We start from the raw sequence: 10,486 nt of genomic DNA on the forward strand, positions 1-10,486 counted from the left end.
ATAAGGGAGTAATTACTCATTGGCATCCACCCGAGCGCAACACAGTTCCCACTTCGAGTTATTGATCAATTCGCTCTCGTCCTACCATAAGCTTGCCGTCCTGGTTAGCTCAATTGGTAGAGCGACTGCTCCGGTGTAGCGGTGGTCCTGGGTTCGAACCCCGGACCAGGACGGATTTTTCTTTAACCACGAAGTTTCTGAGAAAGCTGTATAGCTTTCCTTTGTAGCCGTATGGGTGCGCTCGGGTGGATGCCAATGAGTAATTACTCCCTTATTACAAATCTACTCCACCTTGGGGGATCCCCCTAAACATTTGACCAACACAGTTCCCACTTCGAGTTATTGATCAATTCGCTCTCGTCCTACCATAAGCTTGCCGTCCTGGTTAGCTCAATTGGTAGAGCGACTGCTCCGGTGTAGCGGTGGTCCTGGGTTCGAACCCCGGACCAGGACGGATTTTTCTTTAACCACGAAGTTTCTGAGAAAGCTGTATAGCTTTCCTTTGTAGCCGTATGACTGCGCTCGGGTGGATGCCAATGAGTAATTACTCCCTTATTACAAATCTACTCCACCTTGGGGGATTCCCCTAAACATTTGACCAACACAGTTCCCACTTCGAGTTATTGATCAATTCGCTCTCGTCCTACCATAAGCTTGCCGTCCTGGTTAGCTCAATTGGTAGAGCGACTGCTCCGGTGTAGCGGTGGTCCTGGGTTCGAACCCCGGACCAGGACGGATTTTTCTTTAACCACGAAGTTTCTGAGAAAGCTGTATAGCTTTCCTTTGTAGCCGTATGACTGCGCTCGGGTGGATGCCAATGAGTAATTACTCCCTTATTACAAATCTACTCCACCTTGGGGGATTCCCCTAAACATTTGACCAACACAGTTCCCACTTCGAGTTATTGATCAATTCGCTCTCGTCCTACCATAAGCTTGCCGTCCTGGTTAGCTCAATTGGTAGAGCGACTGCTCCGGTGTAGCGGTGGTCCTGGGTTCGAACCCCGGACCAGGACGAATTTTTCTTTAACTACGAAGTTTCTGAGAAAGCTGTATAGCTTTCCTTTGTAGCCGTATGACTGCGCTCGGGTGGATGCCAATGAGTAATTACTCCCTTATTACAAAAAGGCAATTTAAAAAAAAAACATTCCAGATTTCGCTTAAAATCAGTGGTGGACAGGTCAATTTGGTTTTGTAAACTAATAGCACCATGGTTGTAGATAGCATCCTCAGTACAACTTCTTAAATCCTGGCATGGCAAAAAGTAATAAATACAAATCTTTGATGTCATTGGAGGATCCTTTAAGGTGATTATGCCGATGCAGGCTTAAAAACGTAATAATTTTCTCTGAACCGTAAACCGCAAAGGGCTAATCATTCATTAAAATTTATATTTTGTCGTTAATAAAGGTGGCGAGTACCTTCAGCAAGGCTTCTTGCTCCAAAACAATGATCCTAAACGAGTAGCCTGGTTTCTGTGTATTTGCATATAAGAATACTTTTCCTGTTAAGAGACTTGTAGAATTTAAGGTATCAGTTTGGCGGTCTTCCGTCGGTGCAGCGCATGACTTTTTACCTTGGTGATGTTGACGGCATTCTCTGTTTCAGTTTTAATGTTTTTTTTTTTGCTTTAAAGCCATTTACGCCTCGCTGTTTTCGTTTTTTTAAAGGTTTTATCATCTTTGGGCATCTGTTACTACACCTTGCATTAGTGTTTATTATTCGCGCGACGGCCTTCTACACCCCATGCCCCTCTATCACCTTTCCCCGCCACTTCTTCCCGAGTATATGTTTTACCGACATACGTGGCTATCCTCGGAATTCTGATGACCGATCAACCCTCTTATCAACGTACCGGCCCTTTTTCTCTTCGCTATATGTTCTCTGTACTTCGGAATAAAAATTCAGTTGGTAGTCAGCGCCGGTGTGTGCCTTTCATTGTTTCGTTCCTTGTGTCTCATTCTTTGCGCTGTTCCATCACCTTCCAAATGAAACAACTAGCCCGCCATCTCGCTCTTCTAAAGATCCTCATTGCCTGGGAATCCAGCATGGCCAGTAATCCACCTCAGTGTTACAGTGTGTGGACGTAGTTTGGTGAGGCCTGCTTGCAGGTCATGCCTGTAGATATCGGACCCGTGTGAATTTCTTGTGTAGCCTCCATGGAATCGGTCCGTATACTTTATCCTGAAGGGTTAGCGAGCGGTAGAAAGACGTTCTGAATACTATTGATTTTCGGTAGAGTCTCGGGTGTGGCTGCCGGAGGGGATCAGACTAAGGTCCATGGGTGTGGGTCGCTACTTGGTTGCCAGTCGCAAATGAATAAGCAGCTGCTCCAACGCAAGTTCGTGGTGTGTCTTTATATACGATAATCGAATCCAGAAGGGTTGAAATACGGGCCAGTTGGTACACTGTAAATTAAAGAAAAACAGTCACAAAAGACAAGGGAGTAGAGAATCAGTGCTCACGCCACAACGACTGTTTCTTTTTTTTCTGAAATTTATTAGAAAATGCAAAGTCCCAGCAAGGCCAGCAGAGCATGCGCAACAGGAGCATCACAAATCGCAGTACAAAGGAGACACACGATATCACATCGACCGTGACCGACCTAAAAAAGCGAATTCTTTCTCTCTGCAGTGGTTGAGCAGAGAACACTCTTTTTGTGACTGCTTTTTTAAAATTTATAATCGTATCAATAGCATGGATATCACTGGTAACGTGAGCAGAACGTCTACATTGGTTGGTATCAGCTGCAAAGTTTTTTGGAATGGGGGCGATTCGGGGGTTATCTGAGAGCGGAGAAAGAGTGGTAATTATTGGGATGTCAATAGGTTTAAGAGCAGGTTGCTGTAGTATCGAGTATTCATATTTTGTGCTTGAAAGACGGGCCATCCATTTGTCGGTCACGATGTTCTTCTTTGAGGTCTCCAAGTGACATGAACACCCATTTAGAGGATCCACGACACATATCAGCAGTCACCTAAACCAGGAAGCAAAATGGATGTCTCTTTTTTTTTTAATTTGTACTTCTCATCAATGGGAGTTTAATAAAAGCTGACTAAAAAACAACCAAAAGCCACCGGTGGGATCTGAGCCCACGACACTTCCTTATTTCGGACCGGTGCTCTACCAACTAAGCTACGCCAACAGCTGCGCAGTCTTCTGCTTTGGGGGTATTTATGTATAGTGTAACCGAACCTTGAGAGTGTTCACCAGCTTCATCCTTGTCCATAGCGGCGGACCTAGTACGTCCTGTACCACCGCGAGTCCAAGCCCCGGTAGGAACGTGATCAAAGGTGAGGGCTGAAGCTGTGCACGAACCCTGATATTCTGAATATGGCATTCAGACTGCGAGATACGAGGGCCTCGTTAAAGTATTCAGAGGACGCGAAATTAGGACGTCGTGGGAAGGAATCCCACCGGCGGCATGTAATTTTTTTTTTCTAACGCTTTTATAAACTCCCAGTGACGAAAACCACCAATTCAAAATAAAAAAAAAACATTCCCTATGCTTCTTGGTCTCGATGACTGTTGGCTTCCGTCATGTATGTCATAACAAGCACCTATTTTAATTTTCTTATGCAAATGTTGCCACAAAGCGAAGAGGACGGACCATCGGCCGGCGTCAAGGACTACCCTGTTGCTAGATCGGACGCCTGGCACTGACAGCGTACGATGCGGAAGCGGAAAGCAGCCACTGCCACCAATTAAATATGCAACAAATCACGGCTCTAGCCGAATATCCTAAGCCGCAGCCTAATTCGGCGAGTTATTTACGACTAAAAGAAGCAAAACGAGAGTACCCGTACTACCAAGGTAGTTGAATAGTGGCAGCTTGCTTTGGAGCCCATGCATTCAAAACATGGCGACTTATTACGCCGAGCCAGCTGTATCTCTGAATGGTGTGCAGTTTCCAACTGCAGAAAAAAAGTTATGATGCAATAACCCCATAGATCATTCATCATAGAATATCATACAATATGTATGATATATCATACAATTAGTATGATTTTCTATGACATCTCTATGATGACTGTATGGTTTTACAGAAATGTATGCCATCTGAATAACAATTTTCTATGATTTGTATGATAAGTCTGTGATATTTGTATAATAAACTGTCTGAGTTTATTGCATCATAGAACTTTTTCAAAAAATGAACCTGAGGCGACGTGGATATATATTATGGCTGCAGAACATATATTTTTTACGCGAAAAATTAAAGGTTGGAAAATACATACGACGGAACTAGGAAAAAAAGATAAAAGACGATGATCAGATAAACGAATATGTTTTCTCAGTCTTCAGCTTTGGCGTTTACCACAGTTTTGGGCTTATTTCATTGTCACACACTGAGCTTGTTCAACTAGCATTTGGTAAAAAAATTATGTTTCAGGCCAAACATAGACTGTTGTGAAGACATACCAGGTTTTTTCACCGCATGTCAACCAGCGCGACTTACCAGCGCAGCCCACCTGCTCAGCAAGGTATGGCGCATGTTAAATTGCGGTCGATGCGCGGAAGGAACTGTGCTCAAAGTGTACTTGGTTTCATCATCATTAACAGCCTGACTACACCCGCCTCTCCCATATCCCTCCAATTGAACCTTTCTTATCTCTAATTTCTAAACTCATCCGCCCCTCAAACTTTCTCTCACTCCTTCCTACTTTTGCCTTCTCTTGAAACCGACTCCATAAGCCTAAACGGCCATCGAATATCCAACCTTCGCATTAGATGACCTGTCATTCCCACCTCTTAACTTCGCCTCTGGGATGCCATTAATTCGTGTTTGTTCACTGATCCCTCTGCTCTCTTTCTCTCCCTTAACATTCCTCCTATATTTTTTCTTTTTATAGCTCGCTGCGTTATCCTGAATTTATGCTGAACCTTTCTCGTTAGCTTCCAAGTTTTTGCCTCGTAAGTGAGTCCTCTGCCGGTAAGAGACAACTATTGTACAAGTTCTCTCCAGTAAAATGGACACAAATTAAAAAAAGAACAGGCCTTTTGGCAGACACTAAAAAACCTTGAATCGCTTTAACTAGTAAGATGGTGAATTAAATTCTAATAGTTAACATTTAACTCTTTGAGTTTGGCGCTGTTATGAACGCAAGTTTTTAACACCCGGACGCTCCCAAGGATGGCGTTCAGGCCTGCGTCTCTCCGAGCCTGCGCGGCGTCTACGTGGAGAGTGTTGCGCGTTCGGCCGGTCAGCTACCGGGATGCTACCAAGGATGGCGCTCAAGCCTGCCAGGCCAATCAGCCACCAGGACGCTCCTGATTGAACGAAAAGGGGCGGGAGTCTGTGCCTACTTTATTTAAAGGGCTCCCGTCGCCTTTGTTCTTGTCTTTTCCCTGTTGTGATACATCTCGTCATGTAGCGTGCTTTTCGGTGCTGCTTGTAAATATGTGAATATATATCTATATTTTTCATGCTGCTCCTAATAAATTCCCCGTCTCGTCATTGCTCCTGCCGCTCAGTGACAGCGGACCCGCGTCCCGACGAGAACTGAGGACCCGCGTCTCAACAGAACCTTATTCTAGTTAAAAGTTTCTAGCTAGCTGTTAATTATAGCCCTGCGAGTTTTCAGGATATCAGGAACGCTCTTTCTGACGATGCTGTCACTCCACAAAGTTTAGACATTTCAAACGCAATTCCAAAATCTCGCGACTCGGGTTCCAATTTTTTTTTTCCAGTAGTGATTCGAACTTCGAACTTCCAATATTAGGAAAGTGCGCGCGAAAACGACGTATGTGCTCTTTTGTCATATACAAATGTTTATCGAAGAAAACTACACCATTTCTTGAAAACCGGGTCCATTTCTTTGTGCCAACATATTTGGCGATTGCACAAAATTTTCATGGACCACAGCAAAGGAGATGGGACTTCGATTATCATCCATGGCTGAAGAGATTCGCCCACCGGTATTGCCAAAAATTTTTTTATGTCTTTATGATTACTTATTTTCTAATTGTTCTGTCATTTTGTGATTGGTCCATATGACAAATTTTTGAAGCAATGATATCAGGCCATGCTTACTTTAACACAGTATGACCCATCTGCCTCAGGTTCTGATGGCAACCTTTAATCCCTCCTAAGTGCTAACTTTTTTTCGTCAAGTTCAGCTGCTCAGAATTCGAAAGTTCCCGTATGTAAATAAAGTCATTTAAGGCAGAAAGCTGGGCTACTTGGTGTTTGGATTGAGATGACATAGTAGTAGCGCTAAAATGTTTATCTGTGCACTAAAGATTTGAGGTTGCTGTTTTGGGAAGTGCCATCACGCAAGCAATTCAATTGTTGATTTTTTATGTTCCTTGTTGTCGCCTATAAATTCGTTGTTGTTCTCGAGAATAAAGTCAGTTGATGTCTAGCGCCTGTGTTGTCTTTCTCTACCCTGTCGTCCTTGTGGTTTTTAGCGCTACTATGTCCTCTCGTAAATAAAGTGCAATGTACAACGACCCTACTTTCTTTTCTCCTTTATATAGACAAAATGCAGGAGCTGCAGCTTCAGCGTAGCTCGCGCGGGGAGCCTGTCCAAGCTATTCAATGTAGGACGGGATGGAGGAATCTCTATGCACGCAGAACAAGTGGTTCCGTTCCATCTTCCTCCTGCGGCATATACATCCTTGAGCGCATGGCAATTTCCACTGTCCAGGGTGACACTAGAAAGTTGTGAAGAGAGCAATTGTTATAACTGAAATGCGTGACAGATTTTTCTGAAAATATAACAAACTATTTATCCAATACTTTTGAAACACTGCCTGCATAAAGATTTTTTTTTTAAACGTCTTTATTTCTGCATTTAGTAGGCCGATACCTTGCGGCAGAACTAAGGTGCTTCATGGAGGTTGGGGTGGGGGAGTGGTTAAGGGTGGGGGTGAGGATGGGGGTGGGGGTGAAGGTCGGAGTGCGGGTTGGGGACCGGTGTCCACTTCTTCCTCGAGGTAGTGTCGTCCCGAGGTCGGCTCCGCGAAGTGATGGCCTGGCCCTTCATCTTCCTTGAAGTAGGAAAGAAAAGTTCGCCAGAGCCGGAGTGCGTCGCGTAAGAAAAATTGATAATCTTTACGGGCCATCAGACGTAAAGATTATCTATTTTTCTTACGCGACTAAGAACTTTTCTTGCGAAGGCCGTACTATGCTTTCACATCAAATTCTTCTGCGCTGATGTACACTCCTTTCATTGCACTGCTGTGCTACGTACATTGGGTACATAAAAAGGAAACAGTTTTTCTTGACATCGTTCTCGATGCCTTTGAAATGTGCAGTTTCGAAGGGTTTGACTTTTAAATGAAAAGAAAACTAGAAATCGAACGTGAGACCAGGTGCTCTAAAGGCACACTTCAGCTTTGTATGTAAGAATAGGACGCGGCAGAGGTAACGGTCCCTCCATAGCTAGAATGCCCAGTGGGCTCCCGCTACAATTCACTTCTCATTACATCATTACACGATGCTTCTTTAGTGCACACAATAATCTGTTCCTTATCACAACACGCCCAACAATTTATTTTTCCACATCACATGACCATTTTTTCCGCCACACAACGTTTTCTTTCACAGAAAGCGAGGATTCTTCAAGCTTCACGATGTTCCTGTTCGCATAAAACGGCGGTTCTTAACATCACACAGAGCTTGATTAGTACTCCCATCTCAGTACAGTCGTTAACACTGGGTTATCACAACACACACACACACACACACACACGCACACGCACACGCACACGCACACGCACACACGCGCGCACACACACACACACACACACACACACGCACGCACGCACACACACACACTAAAGATGATATCTTTCTTTCGCTGTAAGTGAAGAGCACGTCTTCATACTTTTTGGCTGTCATTGTTGAGAGTGTGAAATAACAAAAATATGCATCTATGCAGGCATTTTCATTTGCATCATGTCGACCATTGGTACCTGTGGTAGAGTAGCCACCTGGGCCATCCTCTCCCGGCTCATTCTTCGAACATAGCAGGTTGCACGAGACCGTGCAGAATCCTATGCCCCAGTTTGACCACAAGGTGAAACGCCAGTTCGCACTACCATTGCCCATTTTTCGCTGGCCGGGTAATATGCAGAACGGAAGCCTTAATGCTATCACGTCAAAACGGTTTGCAGCACCCCTGGAGCACATTTTTGGAAAGTTGATATACACCGCAGGCTGCAAACCTCCGCGCTTCGAATCGGCTTCAGACACGTGTTTAGAACGCCTGTATACCCCCTTTTTTTTTACCCTCCTGCAGAGAGATGTTCGACTGCATTTTCGCGATTTGGCCGCATAACATTGATGATGCTTATCGAGCGACCGCTTTTACATACTGGCGTTAAAGCAGGGCGCGTTTTCTGAGTTTCCTCAATTCAGGGAAAACCTGACTGGTAGAACCGACGAAAGATGATGCCAGTTCTGTTGAGACTGTGAGCGCCATTAGTATGTTACAGCGTCCAGTTGCCGCAGCCAAACGTAGTACACCAGCCCTATTGCTCTTTGCCGAAATGGAACATGAGAAAAAAAATTCAACAATTATAGTTGAGTTTGAGATGCCAGAGTAAAGAGGCAATGAGAAGTTGCTTCATTTATCCAGTGGACATCGGTAGTGAACGACAATTGTAGTTCAGATGCTATTTCCCACGATTTGAACAATGTAGGTGAGCTTAAAAAGAAAATAATACACGAAGCCACACATTTATTTATTTATTTATTTATTTATTTATTTATTTATTTATTACATACTGTTGGCCTCTCTTTGAGGCCGTAACAGGATTGGATGCACATATGCATGAAGAAGTGCACAGTAAAAGACTGCAGAGAAGGAACTTTTCACTCTCATAGAAAGAAACATGGTAAATGACACATGGTGACAATGTTAACCGTTTTGAAAGTGGTTTGCTACCTTCGACACGAATGCTTCAGGAGTGAGCTGGCTTACAATTTCAGAAGGCAACATATTCCACTCACGGATTACATGCGGGAAGTATGAAAATTTGAATGCATCACTGTGGTATCTATATTCAGATAGATGTTTTTCATGTTTTGTTCTTGTGACACGTGTATTAGGCGTAAGCAGGTATCTAGTTTTATCAAGTTTTGTGTCGTTATTCAAGAGGAGGAACAAGAACTTAAGCCGCAACAGTCTAGCTCGTGTGTGAATATCACAGTGTGAATATCACAATGGCTTAGATATCACAGTTGCAGCCGCTAGAGTCACCGGACGCCGATGGTTAATAAGACATCTTGTTTGTTTGCACAGTACGGCGTTTGGAGATTAGCTCGAGAGGAAAAAGGAGCGGAAGAAATTCATTTCGTGCACTCATTCGCTGCAAAACTCACGCTGACATCCTTACTTAACCGGCAAGTCTCTGTTTGGTTTGGTTTATGGGGACTTAACGTCTCAAAGCAACTTAAGGTGAAGGTCGCCGGAAATTTCGACCACGTGGGTTTCTTTAACGTGCACTGACATAGCAAAGTACACGAGCCTGTAGGATTTCACGTCCATCAAAATTCAGCCACCGTGGCCGGGATCGAACCCGCGTCTTTCGGGTCAGCAGCCGAGCGCCGTAACCACTCAGCCACCGCGGCGGGGGGAAGTCGCTGTGACGTCCTGTCGTCTGCAACATCGCTAAACGTAAGTAGCTGCTATGACTGAACCTTTGTGCAGACGGTAATTTACATTTATTACTCCTTTTATGCAGGAGGTGCATGAACGAAGTATTCAATTTTTGTGCAGTAAATAAACAAATTCAATGAGCTGAAAAAAACGCCTTGCTGTATTTCTCTACATGTAAACTTTGGAAGACTTCGCCGCTGAAGTTTTTCACAGGTTCGCAAAGGCGCGAAGCGTATGCATGCCCACTGACGCCTGAAACCTTAACTTGCGATATAACTCGTGAGCTCAAATCAGAACTAAAGCACCCCGGTGTCGAAACCATGTGTGTGTGTATATCAGTGACGCCCAAAAGCCACCTCCAGCGCGTCGAGTGTGAGTTTAGTAACGCGTCGCTGGTGACCTGTAGTGCGCATCTGGCGCTGGCTCATGCTGCCAGACAGTGCGCACGATAATAATAAGGGACGCTCTGACAGCTAATACAGAGTTCTAGAGTAGCGAATAAACGTTTGCACTTAGTAAACAAAAGCATTTTGGTGGGATTACACGTTATGTGAGATCGCTCAAGGTACTAAAACGCAGACACAACGATAACTCCTGCGATTGTGCACTTAACATTATTGATGCCCTTATTATTGATGTCATTATTGATGCCCTTAACTTTATTCCCATAGATAACCTTTACGACTTTCGTTTATTAGAGGCAGCCTGCCACTCCTTCCCAGAACTAAAAAGCACTATAGCTTCGTTGGGGTCTTGAAAACAGTGCATTAGAAATTCAAACATAAACACAAGAAATACAGAAAAATGGGCGATCGCGCACTTTTGCACTTTCTACTAATATCAGTCTTTGACCCATAACCTTCCTGTTGCGCTCAACAA

Source organism: Amblyomma mixtum, chromosome 4 (assembly GCF_055824585.1).
Source record: "Amblyomma mixtum isolate Tamu chromosome 4, ASM5582458v1, whole genome shotgun sequence".
In the NCBI taxonomy this organism is placed as follows: Eukaryota; Metazoa; Arthropoda; class Arachnida; order Ixodida; family Ixodidae; genus Amblyomma; species Amblyomma mixtum.